General features: G+C 36.0%; 1 long non-coding RNA gene across 1 annotated transcript in view; it reads left to right on the top strand.

Moving 5' to 3' along the window:
* LOC107734558 (uncharacterized) overlaps nucleotides 1-15,481 on the top strand; it is an 87,041-nt gene extending 71,560 nt beyond the window's left edge. Inside the window, exons 3-5 of the long non-coding RNA XR_001639107.1 lie at nucleotides 319-392; nucleotides 15,095-15,138; nucleotides 15,287-15,481. This is a non-coding gene — a long non-coding RNA (uncharacterized LOC107734558). The remainder of the gene's footprint in view (nucleotides 1-318; nucleotides 393-15,094; nucleotides 15,139-15,286) is intronic.
* Nucleotides 15,482-19,092: the final 3,611 nt, after the last annotated feature.

Genomic DNA, 19,092 nt, shown 5'->3' with positions numbered 1-19,092 from the left:
TATATCTTTATTGTGTATGGGCCCCCCCGGACGAGCAAGCATAGGCACGTGCCTAGAATGCCTATGCGTAAATCCGGCCCTGGTTGTAAAAGAATCATTAGATACATGCAGTTTTTGCTTTAAGCAGTTCTCCTCCTTGCCAGTTTTATGTCTGCGTGAAAATAAGCGAAGGTGGCGACCTTCCGCTGTTAGACTAACTAGGAGAGAACGTTTCAGATATCTCTGAGTTTGCTGTATGACTGGTGTGAGAAATTATCTTTGTATAGCACATAGTAGATGCATTAGTAATGGATTCTGGTTTTCTCTCCTGTTTTTCAGAAATATTCATCACGATCTTGCAAGAGTGCTTCAGTACACCTACTACTGCCTCAAAAATATTCACTGTTTAACAGGTACTTTACAGACTGCAATCAGATGTCACTTTAACTTTTCCTCAAACACCATCCAAGCATCTCGACCACATAAAATATATACAAACGTCTTGTCTACAGGGGAACAAATTTTGTAATGAGAAATGGGTTCCGACAGAAGCGCTTGTGCTGAACGGCACAGCAATGCAAAATGAGGTCATGCTAGTAAAAATGTTAAGCAAGTATCATAAATGGTTTTATTTTCACATGGTGGAATTTATTCGGTAAATGTGTTTCCATCGTAGTTTATGCGCATTTTTTCTTAACGGATAAAAAGTTTATCCTACTCAGTTGTGCGCATACGTTTTTTATGCGCATTTTTAGAATTTATGCACAACTTGGCGTTTCCATCCAGCGTTTTTTTATGAGATAATCCAAAATGCGCATAAAAATAGGTGGATGGAAACAGCTAGTTAATTGGTCGAAATGTAATGCACGAGGTGGAGGAGTAAACCAGTGCTTCATTAAGGTTTGAGCACATTTGGCAAAATCAAGCTAAATACAATCCTTTCAGGCCCTGTATGTCTTTAACTACAGCCTACTGATAAAAATAACCCCACATCTCCACACAGAAAGTTAACACTGAGTAAAATTGATAGGCAATCTGGAGCAATGATTGGGCAGCCTTGCCTGATCTTTAACTGCTCGCTACAGGGGATGAAAGAAATTGTCTGTCTCACTAAACCAGCCCAGACACAATTTTACAACCAAGGCCATTGCTTTGTTCAGTGATGCAGTGTTCAACAATCAGGGGTCTTCTGTTCTGTGATATATCAGCTAACACAAATGACTCAATTACTGTTTAACAGATAAAAATGTATTCTGTTCACTCAGCCTATTTAGGCATATACCAAAATGTGGTCAATTCTGCAGGTGTTTTGTCAGTGCAAACCTGTTATCAGACAACTTTGCCAGTGAAAACCATTTATTTATGGCTTGTACAAAAGTAGATATGACAGAATATTTCCAGGGCTCAACAATAAGGATGTCTGCTGGCTTAGAGTCAGTGTGAAAGCATTTTGGGGCAGTTGTGGAATTGTCACTTGCCCATTTGTGTCAGTTTTACATTGCCACCAAATATCTTTCATTTGTTGATTTGATAAACTACCAGTCATCATTTTGAAATAATTAAGATTTATTTATGTTTTTGAAAGACCTCTCTTATGCTCACGGAGGCTGCATTTATTTGATCAAAACAACAGAAAAAGTTATATTGTGAAATATTATTTCATTCATTCAATTGAAAATAGTTTTTTAAAATACATTTAAAAATATTATTTATTTCTGTGATGCAACGCTGAATTTTCAGCAGCCATTACTTCAGTTTCACATGATCTTTCAGAAACCATTCTAATATGCTGATTTGGAGCTCAATAAACATTTCTTAATATTATTAATGCTGAAAACAGTTTTTGCTGCTATTTTTGTGGAAACTGTGATACACTACCATTCAAAGGTTTGGGGGAAATAAATAAGAAAATAAGAACATACATACATACATGCATGCATACATAAATAAATACTTTTATTCAGCAAGGATGCATTAAATTGATCAAAAGTGACAGTAAAGACATTTCAAATGTTACAAAAGATTACTATTTCAAATAAATGCTGTTTTTTTTTAACTTTCTATTCATCAAAGAATCCTGAAAAAAAGTATTACCGTTTCCACAAAAATATTAAGCAGATCAACCGTTTTCAACATCGATAAAAATAATAATAACCAGTATTAATAAATGAGCACCAATAATAATTGATACTATTTGAGCAGAAAATAAAATACTGTACATATAGAAAACAATTATTTTAAATTGTAATAATATTTCATATTACTGTTATTTTTACTGTATTTTTGATCAAATAAATCCAACCTGGTATAAGCATAATCGTTTTTTTTTTTACATAATTATTTAAAAAATATATTACAGTTTATTCAAAAAAGTTATCTCCTGTGACCTAAAAAAATATATTACACCTATGTCATGTCTGTGTCCTAGAATAAACGCATGGCCTTATTAGCAGATCCACACTGAATCTGCGCCCACAGAATTCTTCAGAAAGCTCCATAGATTTCCACAGAATTAGAACGTCTGTCATTCCCTCATGTGTTGATTTATTAAATGTTTTTGGCTGAATCAATTATGTTTCAGCTACCAATTAGAGTGTAGTTCTCAGCTCCATTTAACATATTTCACCATATTTAAATGCATTCCACAAATTTTCCCCCCAGTCAGAGCAGAAAAAATAAAAATAAATGAAATGAAATGCAAAATAAAAACGGGCTCCATACGGGCTTGCTTATTAGTATGCATCCTTCATTGGCATTCAGTATTGGTTAGAACTGAGACGGATCCTCTTAATTCTCTGTAAACATTCAATTAGGGACTCATAGATGGATTTAAGTAGACAAATAAGCTAAATATTAGTAAATTATACTTGGCATATTTGATCAGGCAAGATGGCTTTTTCATCCATAGATCCTCCTTCGCAAATATGTCTTGAGGTCTGTAATCTAACCTGGTTTGTGATTGCTCTCAGCACATGACTGCAATAGGTCCCTGGTGCAATGCAATAATAATTAGGTTTGAATCCTCTGTGCTGTTGTGCTCCTTGGAGGCTGAACCCCATCAGAGCTTGGACAGAAGCACAGAGGACACGTCGACTCCTCGTGTCTCTGAGAACCAGAGGCTCAAATGCTGCTTTACAGGAAATCAATACAAGCAGGGACCCTGCCGGCTGTTCTAGGATCAGTGGGAGAGCAGACAGACAAGCTTTTTTGACTGTTCACTCGTTGGAACTCCAGCTGAAAGAAGAGGAGAAACTAGCAGAAAATGCTGTATGCGTTTCCTCCGAGGCTGACTTACATTCTGCAGTAATTGACTTAAGAATGTGCAATATAAAGTTGCTACACAGAAGGAGGGAAGTACAAATTATGTATTAAAGGAATGAGCACAAATGAGTTGTGATTGCTCATTCAGGAAAAAAATGTGGTGAATGCTTGAGTCATAGGCATTTGAATCAAATGTGGTATTAGAACTGGATGGACACTTTTAAAATAAAACACATATCTCAGATTTTGGATACTTTTGGCATAAAATGAAAAATCAATATGCAAACACAAGTGCAGAATGATACAGCCTTCTCCCTTTGATGTTTGCCTGTAAAACCCAGCAGCAAAACCTAATATGCACAGATAATTGCCCTTTACAAAGCCCTGCCTAAAATGTTACTGACCAGTTGTACCTTAGCAACTGTTGCCATCCACCTTAGATATGGTGTAATGGAGGCTATGTGTCTATGGAGGCTCTGCAGTTTAAAATGCAATTTTATGAAACTACTGCAAAATGTTGTTGTCAGGTTACTTATATAGTGAAACTGGGTATCTAGAAAATAGGGAAGATAAATTTTTTATTTTTTTATTTGTTCATTTATAAATTCATTTATTTATTTGTAACAAATCTTTAAATATATTTTGAGAAATGTATGCTGTTGTTAAACCATCTGTCATCCCTCATTTTTCAAATATACCTGTATAACATCAACAGAAAACTCACATTTTGGTAAATTAAAGGTTCTAACTTAATATTATGCCAATAGAAACAAAAGAGATCACAGTATCATAGTGAATGCATTGTAGAAGCATTAAGAACAGTTCTGTTCATGTTTTTTTAATGAACACTAATTTTTAATGAGCACATTTGAATGAAAATCACGCTGTACATGGCAATTGTCAGTTCAGTTCAATGGGATTTTCACTAAAGCTTGTCTCAGTTAGCAACAATAACTAAGGGGGCGGAGCTTCAGACTGATCAATTGCATTGCAGCACATTCATTGTTGAAGTTGCAATGAAAAAGTAGTAGCGATAGATCCATTGTTCTGTATTGTGACCAGTGGCGAAGCTAGAGTTTTATACAGTAGGTGACCAATGCTAATTCAGGAGGTCCATAGACCATTACAGAAAATCAGTGTATAGGCTAACTCCAACCTGGCATTACAAAAAAAACATGAATAAATCCTACGATTGCTGATTACTTCATATTACCCCACATTAGCTATACAGTCCTTCAGTAACTTCAAATGTTAGTCTATTGGAACTTATTTCTCTTATATATATCATGATTAACCAGAGGTTGTAGCAAAAGATCTAACATTATCTTATAGCCTACAGTGAATTTTGTAAATGTTGTTCAGGAAACCTAAAACTTCAACTTACTTCAAACAGGGCTGCCTTTTTTCATGCCTTGAGTGATTACATGAGACACTATACATTCAGTAAGTTGTAGTGATTCTTTCAACATGCCCTCAGATGTTCATTCATGTTTATTTCATGCTAATTAGAATGCACTCCTGCTTCGCTTGAACTGAGGCAAAGCGGGAGCGCATGTGAACCATCACGCCACTAAAGATCTCCACAATGGCACTATTTACATTTTGAAATTCTTAATAAAACTAACAGAATTTGAACGCTGAGACGTAGTTTCCAATTATCAAAAGTAAACTGCTCTGTCAGCACATTGTCTGTGTCCTCTTTGCTCTGCGATGTTTTCGCTCCGTAATAAAATGAACGTGTGGCATGAGAGCGCACATGTGAGACTGAGGCAAAGCGGGAGCGCATGTGAACCATCACGCCACTAAAGATCTCCACAATGGCACTATTTACATTTTGAAATTCTTAATAAAACTAACAGAATTTGAACGCTGAGACGTAGTTTCCAATTATCAAAAGTAAACTGCTCTGTCAGCACATTGTCTGTGTCCTCTTTGCTCTGCGATGTTTTTCGCTCCGTAATAAAATGAACGTGTGGCATGAGAGCGAACACGTGAGAGTTGGCAGAGGCTGGAAGCTACACCAGATGAGATAAAGCGTGATGTGGCACACCAGATGTGTCGCATCCTTGAGTTCGAGGCTAAAATAAATGCTTCTTTCAGTACAATTAAACAAAGAAAATGAAATAGTTGCATGTTAAACTTTAGCGTGGCACCTGAGGTGGCCAATCAGTTGTCAGGGGCCACCCTGGACACCCCTCTGGCTCTGCCACTGATTGTGACGTGTATCAGACTGTAACAGATTATCAAAAAAGGAAGAAAACTTCAGGGACTTGGTTATATTAATCAGTTGTTGATTTGATTTTGAAATGTGGGCGTTGCACTCAAAAATGAATGTGCACTCACAGTCAATTGTGGAGGGCTGGGGTTTAAGCAGACTAAATTATTGAAGTCCGAGTTAAGATCGAGTTATGGTATTTTAATGAAAACTTACAAGGTCAAAAAAGACCTTATAAAAAAATAATAAGACACAATAAGATCAATAACATGCATTTAGAAAATCAAGAGTGTGAATTTTCATTTCATGCTGACTTTAAAGGGGCTGTATGTAAGAATTATTGTCACTGTGTGAGCAACTTGTTACAAAACTTAAACTAATGAGACCTTCCCCGACCTTGGTTGTCTGTGAAAGCCTGTAGATTTTTATGTGAATGACTCAAGATGTTTTTGCCGGTGAAATCAAAAGGATGTGACATTTACTCATGCTCCTGAGAGCCTCTCTTCCATGACACATGAAACGAATGCTTATACAATGTTCAGGTTAATGCTGAAAGAGTTATTCTGTACTGTTATGTCGGTATGTCTTGCAAAAAGGGATTAATTTAAACTACAGTCTCATATATAGTGTATAATTTCAAATATACTAATAATAATAATTTGCCAACATGATGCTTAACTGCTTTTGTCACTGCTGTCATTGTTGTTGCATGTTTATTTTACTGAGGAAAGCGCACAACACATATTTACATCTTCATCTAAAAGTCGCTCTCAGCAACGTGGGCGGCGTCTGAATGTTCATTAACAGTATATCGCTGCAAATGTTTTTCCAACTTCTTATTTATTCAAAGCAGAGAATGAAAAAGAAATTTGCTGTGAGTATATCAGGCTATTGATAATGATATGTTATTTGAAAATAACAAGGGTTTCTGAGTTCTACATACAGCCCCTTTAAGGCTCATGTAAAGTGCAACACCTAAAACTTGCAACACCTTGCTTGAGATTCACCCTTTTTTCATACTTGGTTTCTATCAAATAACATTGTCAGTGAAGAAACAAATAGACTATGCCATAAAATGTAAATTGATATAAAACAATGAACAAACAGGGAAAAGACGATTCATTGTAGAATATAAGGCTTCAATGATAAGACCACACTGTCAGTTACACAAAATAACTCTTTTCTGCTTCTCTCTCAGTCATTCAAATATACAGAATTCCTTTTTTTTCTCCTTGGTGAAGATGGGTGGACATCGTCTGCCTCCTTCTATCCAGCATGGATCCATTTTTAATTTGATGTGCTAGGAGCTGCTGACAGTCCCCATATCTTCAGATAAAGTAGGAGGATTATTAATGTATGACTTCAATATAATGATTTTCTCATCTGCCAATCAAGCAGCCTCCTTTTGTGGCAGCCCAACACAAATGGCTGCATGGATGGCATTTACAGAATCCCATTATGTCAGTCTGGAAAATAACGAACATTGGAAAAGACTTTTGAATCAATGGCTGGTAATTATTTTTATCTGGCCAAATAAATCCATAGAAGTAACCTAGCTGAGGATAACACTGCCTATTAATCTGAGGGGTCGGGGGTGGTTCAATGTAGAAAACATTCAAGAAGAAAAATTACAACTGTTATTGCATTGATCAGCTACAATGCAGGATGAGCTTTACAATAATATAAAATTAGTTGGCCTAGATATTTACTTTCATCCTCAACCTCAACACAAGATGAGGAGCTAGATTATTTATTTGATGCAATATGGGACTTTGCTATTTGGAACTATATTTAATTATACTCTTTCCATCTCTTCTCTAATAATGTGGGAATAGCACTTCTAGAAGTGTGAGAATTTTTCATTCGTTTAATTCCCTGCTGACTGAAAATGAAGTTTATAAAGATGTAATACAATTTTTATTCACTAACTGAAAGGTTCTCATATATTTCATTGATGAAAGTAGTATCCTATTCAGCCTACAACAGGGATCTCCAAACTCGGTCCTGGAGAGTTTAGCTCCAACCCTAATTAAACACACCTGAACCAGCTAATTAAGGTCTTACTAGGTATGCTAGAAACTTCCAGGCAGATGTGTTGAGGCAAGTTGGAGCTAAACTCTGCAGGACACCAGCCCTCCAGGGCTGAGTTTGGAGACCCCTGGCCTACAACTTTAGGTCCTTCATGCACAATTGCATCTCAGAGGATGCTTAGGTTCTCAGACTCAAGAGGCACGTCCACAGTCCACTCTCACAGACAGTCTGATTCATATAGCACACAAATCTAGAAAGCACCTTCTCCATCTGACTAACTCTAATCTGACTGGCCGGCTCGATGCAACTTCATTGAGTAAGGCTTCATAGGTTATTTTATCAGTCCACCTGGAAAACACCTTGTGTTTACAAGGTACCAAACTGATAAAATAAACACCTTTCTAGATTTGTGAAGGTTTGCCAGGCTAGTATCATTTGAGACTTGAATTTTGAAATGATTGTTTTTGTTCTGTTGTTTTGATATAATGTATTTCAGATAAATTCACCCATAAACAGTACATAAAAAAGCAAAACTAAAATTGTGGTTAGTTGCTTTATATTTCAGTTTGACTGTCTCTTCTGGTCAAAGTGTGTGGTCCTTGGCCAGAATAAATGGCAACATGTCTTGCAGGACAAGATTATGGACCCCTAAACATTTTAGGTGAGTTTGATTTAAGTTAGCGCATATCTTTGGATAGCTACACTACAGAGCCCTCAGTCGTTTCTTGCCCTAGCCTTAGCCTTAGCTGTTTTCTCGGTTTTCTGATCTTCGCCTGGTTCCCTGGATTTCTCCCTTAGTCTTGCTCCTTTTGATTCTGTCTGCAGTTTATCGACCCACGCTAGCCCTAGGATTATTCTTGTGTTTTGCCCGCCCTATACCTGTCTGCCTTTATCTGACCCATGCCTGTTTCATGACCACGTCTCTGTCTTCTATTCAATAAAGCTTGCATATGGATCCGCACGTCTCACGTCTCGTCAGCCCCGTTACAATTATATTAGTGTTACAGTATGGAAGCCTGCTTTGGCTCAGAAATTAAACAAACAAAAAAATTCTACTAATTTCTTCTTTTTTATTTGTTTTTTTCTCATTATTGCGTTATTCCCTCAATTTTTACATTATACTTTATCTCACAGTGTATATCCTGCAGTGATGTTATATCTTACAATAGCGAATTTTTGCATAATTCGGTTCATGGACTAACGTTTATTCACCACCAGATGTCACCCTTTCCATTTACATTGACTCTCGCACTACACAAACTGTTGCATAGCACCCCGGACTACATTTCCCATCATGCTTTGCACAATTTGCACACTGCCCTGATTGCACTCATTGCACACAGCTGTTTCTAATTACCTCATTCACTATATAACACCCACTCTAACCACATTTCTCTGCTGAGTATTGTTTAGCGCATATCTTTGGATAGCTACACTACAGAGCCCTCAGTCGTTTCTTGCCCTAGCCTTAGCCTTAGCTGTTTTCTCGGTTTTCTGATCTTCGCCTGGTTCCCTGGATTTCTCCCTTAGTCTTGCTCCTTTTGATTCTGTCTGCAGTTTATCGACCCACGCTAGCCCTAGGATTATTCTTGTGTTTTGCCCGCCCTATACCTGTCTGCCTTTATCTGACCCATGCCTGTTTCATGACCACGTCTCTGTCTTCTATTCAATAAAGCTTGCATATGGATCCGCACGTCTCACGTCTCGTCAGCCCCGTTACAATTATATTAGTGTTACAGTATGGAAGCCTGCTTTGGCTCAGAAATTAAACAAACAAAAAAATTCTACTAATTTCTTCTTTTTTATTTGTTTTTTTCTCATTATTGCGTTATTCCCTCAATTTTTACATTATACTGTATCTCAGTGTATATCCTGCAGTGACGTTATATCTTACAATAGCGAATTTTTGCATAATTGTAAGTTGCTACTCTATTAATTTCACAATTGACTTTATTTCTCATAATTGCTTTTTTCCTCACAGTTTCCTCTTTATATCTCGCAAAGTGACAATTTTTGCAATTGCAATTAACAAAATACATAATTGTGAATATATTTCTTGAAATTGCTTTATATCTCACAATTGTGGCTTTATTTTGCATTATTGCTACAGGGCATCTTTAGGCTATATCTCGTAAAGTCTTGCAATTGTGAATAACATATTCCGTAATTGTGACTATTTGCGACTATTGCATTATATCTCACAATGGTGACTCACAGTTTTACTTTCTTATTTTTAACTTTATCTCACACTTACCTGTATCTACAGAAGCCTGTAGGAAAACTTTCAAAGGCACCTTTGTGTGCAACCTTTGACATGGTGATATTTACTGGGGTGTATCAGTCTATTAAGTGTAGTTCTACTCTGTGAAGCAAACAGGTTTTTTTACACTCAGTGATGTGCCTCAAATTCTCTTGTCAAGAAGACAAACATGTTATTCACAAAACACAACTCATCCTTTCAGTTAGACTTCATTCAGCTGACAAAATTAAATTTTGAGTTGAAGGCACACACCTTGTTCCAACAAGACAGAATGGCTCGAGATGGAGCTCAGCTTTAGATGTGTCAGACATATAGTTTTATATCGCAAAATGTCAAGATGGGACTTTGATTTTGTGGGAAACATTAACAGCATAGTAATCCTTGAAGAAATATACGTTCTTTAAAAGCAACTACATTATGTAACTGAATTGGCAATATGTGTTTTAGGTCAAGGTGTGTATTACGAGGTTCTGTAATTAGTTAAATTTGCAGCGTTAGCCTCTGGGCTGAGAACAGGTAGCCTTATTAATGGTAAATAGAGGTACTCATTAACCCGGGCAGTGACACTGACGGTAACATCATCTAATTACAGCTGCTGCGCGTCCCGTTGGGGCAACCATGTGCGGAGTGCTGAGGAAAAGGTCTAAGTCATTATTAGCTTTTTCACGCACCTCGCTCAGTGTTCTAGTTTAGTGACGAGTGCAACAAACCGTTTATTGAAAAACCTGGTATCTTTTTATTTAAGCCAGTATACATTTAGGACTTCCTTTTCCAGTGCTAAATAACTGCTAATTAAAAGTGCTTTTTGTTAATATTTAGTCATACTAACAAAATGAGTCAGCTGTGGATGTTGAGAGCCAATCGCATAGCACCAAGGATGATGTAAACATCAACAGTGCTATCACGGCGGAGCCCTTATGGATCAGTGGGAAACAGACCTCTGTTCTACAATCGACTGTCCTCTGAGTCCGTAGATTAAATCACCCTCTTGTCTTGCAGTTGGGCCTTTCCATTACAAAAGACAAAGGGAGGCGGCTTCTTTACAATGATGTGCCAGACTTGTGCTGCACACTCATTTTGTTTTGGCTCTGACTGCCGTGGAATACTAATGCATCCTCAGTTATCTGAACTCGGATTATATATATCCACGCCACAAAGTGTGAAGCTTTAAAACAGGTTTTTAATATTATTGATTCTAGCACGGTTTCAGTTAACTCAGGATAAATAAAAGAATAACTCCAAGAAATAATTTGAATAATAACACCAAGTAATCATTTTTAATTCAGAAAAAAAAGAAGAAGAAGAAAAAAAAAGATGTCTAAATTAAGGCTGGTTTCCATACAAGACAATTGTACAAGAATTGTAACTGATTATTGCTGAAATTTGATTATTATTGTTAAATAAAAAGATGCCTAAATTTAGGCTGGTCTCCATACAAGACGATTGTATGAAAATTGTACCTGATTAATGTTGAAATTTGATGAATGATTATAATTGTTATTGTTAAAAAAAAAGATTCATAATGACTAAATTTAAGCTCGTATCTATGCAAAACAACTGTAAAACAGTTTGATTATGGCCATTATTCACTCATTCTGTGTACTTAAATATTCACAATGCCTACGTTTAGGCTAGTTGTCATGCAAGGCAATTGTTAAAAATTGTAACTAACTATTGTTGAAAATTGATTATTGTTACTTATTCTAGCATGATTCAAATAACTCAGGATAATATAACAACTCAACGCAATAATAACTCCAAACTATCAACATGAGTTTAATTCTGTCCATTTTTTTGAAAGTTTCACTCATTTTGTGAACCTTAAAGGGGTCATATGATGCTGCTAAAAAGAACATTATTTTGTGTATTTGGTGTAATGAAATGTGTTTATGCGGTTTAAAGTTAAAAAAACACATTATTTTCCACATACTGTACATTATTGTTTCTCCTCTATGCCCCGCCTTCTGAAACGCGTCGATTTTTACAAAACTAATCGGTCTGAAAAGCGAGGTGTGCTCTGATTGGCCAACTATCCAGTGCGTTGTGATTGGCCGAATACATCAAGCATGTGACGGAAATGTTACGCCCCTCACATACTGTTGATGGAGTATGGGTCACCATACTTGGCCACATGTCACGTCACTTTTCACTTTTTCACTTTTCACTTTTCAATATTACAGCGAGAATAAAAGTTACTCCTTCTTTCTTTGCGTGAACATTTGTGTGGCGTTATGCAAATCTTCCCACACAGTTAGGTAGATATGTGGGGGCGTGTTCGAACGAGCCGTTTTAGGGGGGTGTGGCTGACTCTTAACTTTTATAAAGAATATCTCTTTGGATTTGAGACTTTAGTCTTTGCAACTTTACAGATCTTCTTTATGCACCAAGAGCTTGTAACACTCCAAAGAGAAAGGAAAAAATGAAATTGCATCATATGACCCCTTTAAATAAAAATATTCATAATGCCTATATTTAAGCTGGTCTCCATCTCTATAAAAAAAAAAACACAGTAGATCCAAGACTGCATTTTTAAGTTTTCTTCAAATGCTGAAGTTTTAAATTTCTCAGCATGAGAGACATTTTACAAGCCTTCAGAAACGCCATGCAGAGCACCACATTAAACCATTTTTTACAGAAAGGCTCCCATGAGAGAACGATTTCCCACCAGGCTTTGAAATTTCACAAGCAACTCACTTGTTGAATAGCATCTCACTTGCTTAACCTGTCTCCAAAAATATGTTTTTACAGTATATCGCCTAAAGCCTTTCTCCTCCTCCTTATTCACTTATTTCAAAGTTACGTATTCCTACATGGTTATTTTCAGAGCTTGCCCTATACACTCATTTATGACTTTGAGCTATGGTCCTTTCTGCTGAGTGTGAAACTTAATTTGTGAGTGAATCTATCTAGTCCATTGCACTCTTTGACAAAGAATATCCTGAGAGCCGTTTTTTTAATTTTCTGTAGTGGTTCTAATGGAAAGGTGTCAGAATACACAGTGCATTATTTGTTGCGTATGGGGCTGCATAGCCGCAGACCAGTCAGGGTGCCCATGCTGGCCCCTGTCCACTGCCGAAAGCGCCAACAGTGGGCATGTGAGCATCAGAACTGGACCACGGAGCAATGGAAGAAGGTGGCTTGGTCTGATGTTTTATTTTACATCACGTGGATGGCCGGGTGCGTGTGCGGCGCTTACCTGGGGAACACATGGCCCCAGGATGCACTATGGGAAGAAGGCAAGCCGGCGGAGGCAGTGTAATGCTTTGGGCAATGTTCTGCAGGATAATGCGCCCTGCCACAAAGCAAAAATGGTTCAGGAATGGTTTGAGGAGCACAACAATGAGTTTGAGGTGTTGACTTGGCCTCCAAATTCCCCAGATCTCAATCCAGTCAAGCATCTGTGGGATGTGCTGAACAAACAAATCCAATCCATGGAGGCCCCACCTCACAACTTACATGACTTAAAGGATCTGCTGCTAACATCTTGGAGCCAGAAAGCACAGCACACCTTCAGGGGTCTAGTGGAGTTCATGCCTCGACGGGTCACGGCTGTTTTGGCAGCAAATGGGAGACCAACATAATATTAGGAAGGTGGTCATAATGTTATGCCTGATCAGTGCTTTCTGAACATTGTGTGTTCAACAATTTAAGCTCAGTTGGTAGTACATGTACCATAATGTTGATTACCACAAAACATTATTTATACTTGTCCCTCCTTTCCTTTAAAACTTGTATTTAAAAAAAAAAAAAGTAATAACGAATCACTTAACATGGTAGTGAATGGGGCCAATCTGTAAATGTCAAAATACTTAAATAGTGTAGCCACAAGATGTTAACAACACGTGTTTAAAAAATCACTTACTGACTGTTTCTGTGTAAAGTTATGTCCAATTATGCAACTTTATATAATAGATTTATATTTATAAATTATACATCATTTTAATGCCTAAAATGACAGTAAAAATGACAATATAATAATATACAAGTTAAAATAATACACAAGCTAAAAGTTTTAACAGAAGAATACAAAATCATTTTTAGTCTATTGATCCCAGAAAAAAAAAATCAGCTTTCAACATCTCCATTCGCTCACAGATCTCCATCATACAGGTCTCTCTCTCTCTCTTTTTGATATATTGGCATTAGGCCCAGGCAATAAGAAAATACCCTCATAGACCTACATGATTTATTGAGAAAGAAAAAATACATCAGCTCCAGCTTGAAGCGAAATGATGGCCGCTCACTCTGCCTGCTAAATAGGGCCCCCAGTATGCTGTGGAAATAAAATAATTTCTCACATCTAAACAGCTGGCAGGTAATAACACCTTGTGTTCTGTGACCACCGTAAGGTATGTGAGTTTGGTCGCTGTTATAATCCAGTGACAAGAGCAGATGAAGGGTGACTGTGTTTATGTGTGTGTGTGTGTGTGTAGAGGAAGACTGCACTCTGGCCCTTCTGTTGTAATGCATGAAAGTTAGAGGAAAGTCACATATTCCATGGAGAAAGACTGTGCTAGGCCATCATCTGGACCGGCTGATTGTCTATTCAACTAGCGTTCTGTATTAGCATTCAGGAGGTGGTTCATTTTTAAATGGGTACGTTTTTAGGAGACGCAGAGTTTCATGGATTCTTGGCAAGCAGTGCTTGAGCTGCGGTGCCGTCATTGAAGCCGAACATAGAAGCAGACAATAACAGCACAACACTGCGGTCACATTTAGAAGAGCTGTGCCTGCAAACCCTTCATCTGACGAAATTTGCAATGTAGCACAAATCTCAAATGTCTTATTGCTTTAAAAATGGTTACTATATATAATAAAAATGATATGTAATAAAATATATGTAAAACTCTGTTCATCATATTAAGGAATCCTGTTTCTTCAGAAGACTTCATATGGACTTCTTTTATGTTCTCTTAATGAACTTTTCAAAGCATCAGTGTTTTGGTGGAATGGACTTTCAACGGAGGGAACAAAATCTCCCAGGTTTCATTCAAATATCTTTGTTTCGAAGATTAACAAAAGTCTTATTGATTTGGAACGACATGATGGTGAATTAATGATGACATAATTTTCATTTTTGGGTTAACTCTGCCATTAAGGACACAAATTATCATCAGTACATTAAGTATTTAAGTCATTAAAGGGATAGTTCAGCCAGAAAATGAAAATTTCTCATCATTTGCTCTCCCTCTGTCATTTTAAATGTGTATGACTTTGTCTTTTTCTGTGGGAAACAAAGGAAGCTACTGTTTTTGAAGAATTGTGAACTGTTTTTGTTCATACAGTGAAAGTCAGTTGGGACATTTTTTTGAGACATTGTTCAGTAATATCTTTTTTGTCTTCCATAGAGGAAAGAAAGTCATGCAGGTTCTTCATAATCCATCATCAATTGGTAATTAAAATGTCTTAATTGAAATCTGCCTCAATTAATTAACACTTGCTAAATATAATAGTCTTTCTTTTTATTTGTTGGTTTGTGTCTTGCTGAAACACTCTCGCTCTTTGTTGAGGCTTCATTCTCTCTCATTCTCTCCCCACAGATGCTTGTTTAAAGAGACATGCTGAGTCTCCCACATCAGCATTTTACCTCCTGGAATCGCAGCCAATTTGTTGATTTAAGTCACACACTGAGTGGAGATTGATGGCTCTGGAACTGCAGGACTCCTTATCGATTGATCACACAGCCTGTAGATATGTGCTCTACCGAATCGATCATCATTGTAAAGTGTGTCCATAAACACCCAATGAAAGTCCTTTAGTCTATGTAAGATTGCGCCAAATGATCTGGTGAAAATTGCTATGCTAATGGCCATGCAGATATTTGGGGCAATATTTTAGTGGATTGCCATCATAGCTCAAATCTTTCTTTTTCCTGTATCTTTTTGGGAAAATGTTGTTGCTGAAATGTCAGTATTTCATAAGAGAAGCATGGAAAGCTAAGTGTAAGAGAGCATTACATATCCTTAATTTTTCAAAACAATCACCATGTGTTGGTGGATCATTCTGCTGTAAATACATCAGTTTTGTCCATGTGCTGTGTTTCCATGTATTAAAGGGAGCTGGCATGTCACTGAGTCTCTGTGCTTTGCATATGTGTTGTGTGATTACAGTGGTGGAAGCAGCCAGTCATCCATGAAGACGGCAGCGGCTCACAGATTTGCTGCACAGCTCTGGGGCAATGGCATTACACAACACGTTGGCAGGAAAAGCTTTGTGCACACGAGAGACTGTGGCCATGGAAGCTCTGGAAGAGACCAGAAAAACTGTCATACAGCTGGCTCTAGGTAGGAGGACTGTGGGTTTTTTTTTTTTAGTTTATCTTAAATTTTTGAATTGTAAACAAAAATCACACTGTAAAACCGTGGCAAGCATGAACAAGTGCCATAGCGACTACTCACTTTTTCAGTGACCCAGGTGAATTTCCCATTTCCCATAAAGAGTTTTAAGCCTTGAACCAAAGCAAACAGCTCCAAGATGAATTACAGGATTTCATCCTAAATATAAAATAAAATAAAATAAATAAGAAAAAAATGACAGTACAGTGTATATAATAAAAAAGGTTACATAGAGATCCTCAAACCAACTGAAGAGGAGATGCAACCAAAAATCAAAAACTCATCTCAGTTGGAGATGTCTGATGAAGGCCCTGACAATGGGTGAAATGTTATTTGTTTTAAACTAATTAAGTTAAAAAATATATATGTTTTCTTCTATAGTGAGAGTTGCACCTTTTCTTCGGTTCAGTATATATAATTGTGCAGTTTTAACTGACTGCATGAATGACTATGCATCATTAACAAAGTACTGTAGGCCTACATTATATATACTGTACAGTATACTATTGAGTATAATATATAATTTGTGACTCTGGACCACAAAACCAGTCTTCAGTCGCTGGGGTATATTTGTAGCAATAGCCAGAAATACATTGTATGGGTCAAAATTATCGATTTTTCTTTTATGCCAAAAATCATTAGGATATTAAGTAAAGATCATGTTTCATGAAGATATTTTGTAAATTTCCTACTGTAAATATATTAAAACTTAATTTTTGATTAGTTATATGCATTGCTAAGAACTTCATTTGGACAACTTTAAAAGCGATTTTCTCAGTATTTTGATTTTTTTGCACCCTCAGATTCCAGATTTTCAAATAGTTGTATCTCGGCCAAATATTGTCCGATCCTAACAAACCATACATCAATGGAATGCTTATCTCAATTTCGAAAAATTGACACTTAAGACTGGTTTTGTGGTCCAGGGTCACATATGTATTACAAAGCATTCAAATATACGCAAAGGAGTATTTTATTTTTCAAATATACACAAAATATGCACAAATCGGACAGCTCCAAGATCCGTAACATTACAATACTATCAAAAAGTAATTTGAAAATCAAAGAAACAAGTAAATGATTCCGGATACGATCAGAAATGATGATGCAATATAAAGCTGTTGGCTGTAAGTATAAACATTCTTGAAGCAAACTTTTGCCTGAATGATTGTTAGATTCACTGTTTTGAGCATTTAGTTTGAGAATGCCAGTACAGAATGACGCGTGCGATAAGAGTCAACAGTCACTAGGGTGTGCAACAGTAGCAGCAACAGCCTCCCCCGGGTCCTATAATGCCCGTCCGGTAAGGTCTTTTATTTACTTAGGGGGTGCTGTTGGCCTACTTGTAATAAAACGAAAGTAAAATACACAAATAACATTAAGATTGTGTTTCTGATTAAATAAAGCAGTAATTGATGTCATAAAATCACGAGTATGGTTTGATTTAAAGGTCAGAAGGTATAGCTTACATGAATAAAAATCACAAACAAGACACTTGTAAATTAAAAAAAAAATTATATATATATATATATATACAGATTTATTCATTAATGTGTAATATGTTTTTTTTTTTTCAAATGGATTATGAAAACTTAAATACAAGGAGCTCTAAAAGATTTTCAGAATTTGTACAACTCTTTTGCTTTAGACTATCTACAAATGTTAAATATTCAAATAAAATGTTAAGGATTGCTTTATAGTTGCTTTATAGTTATTTTCAAAGCTTTCAATGTACTCTTATTACAAAAGAACTTCATTGTTTATTTAATTCTCAAAAGTATGAAATGAAAAATGAAAAATGAAATTAAACCAAAATGAAAAAAAAAAATATTTGTTTATAATCTCTTGTACAGGAGAGACTTGGTGTTGTTTCCAAACAAAAGGAATTAAATTAAATGTTTAATGTTAATAAAAATTTTTCATCCATCTCTGATAATGGTCTTAAAAGTTGCTATGGTCATGCAGGTTTATTTACGCAATAAACTCATTGCCACGAGAAAAATATGTCGTTCCCTCAACATAAGAATTCGTGGCCACGAGAAATGGATGTCGTTCCCTCAACATAGCATCTCGAGGCCACGACATAATATCACGTTCCCTCGAGTTAATATGACGTTCCCTCAAATTAATATATCGTGGCCACAACATATTATCACGTTCCCACGAGTTATTATGTCGTGGCCACGAAAAAAAAAAATAAGTGAACCGAACATGTCAGCTCCCGGGCTCTGTACTTATTACTAAATAATCAAATATATACAAAGTTTTTGTTGAGAATGGAGGACTAGGAGTGCCATTTAAAAATAAAATGAAGAAATGTTTTAAATATCCTAAAGAAATATCCTTTAAAACTTTTTGTTGAAAGTTCATTGGTTGCTCTCATCATGCATGGACCGTCCAATGCCATTACTTTTAACTCAACTGATAAATGGATGATTTAAAATAAAATAAATAAATAACAATTATAAAAGTTTCAAAAAATGCATTTTAAAAGGTAGTTGTTCATGCATTTCAATTCATTATTTTGTTACGTTTAACTTTGTAAATATTAATTAAATCATTTTAAATGTCTCTTTGTTAATTAAAAAAAAAAAACTTTACTTAAAATTGTAACCATGAATTAAATAAACCATTTTAGCCTATGTATATTTGTGCCAATTTGAAAAAAAGAGTAATGTATCTATTTACTAAAAAATTTTACTCATTGATTAATTCAACAGTTTTAACTATCTATTTGTCAATTTGAAGAAAAAAAAAATTATTTAATGTATCTGCTTACTTTTTTATTTTTAAATTAAAAAAAATATAATTGATTGATAATTGATAGTCCTGTGAGTGTGGAGAGACAGATTCAATTATATTTTTCACATTTTTTATGCAAATGGTGTATTGACAAATAATTTGAGACCAAATCATTTGTGGTTGTGAGTAACATTTCTTTTTTAGCATCTCATTTTTGCAAGTATATATGAATATGTGACTGTATGAATAAACACAGAATACATTATCAC

Source organism: Sinocyclocheilus rhinocerous, unplaced genomic scaffold, assembly GCF_001515625.1.
Source record: "Sinocyclocheilus rhinocerous isolate Xijiao unplaced genomic scaffold, SAMN03320098_v1.1 scaffold580, whole genome shotgun sequence".
Classification (NCBI taxonomy): Eukaryota; Metazoa; Chordata; class Actinopteri; order Cypriniformes; family Cyprinidae; genus Sinocyclocheilus; species Sinocyclocheilus rhinocerous.
Note: the sequence above shows the minus strand (reverse complement) of the source record. Positions and strands in the feature narration are given on the sequence as shown.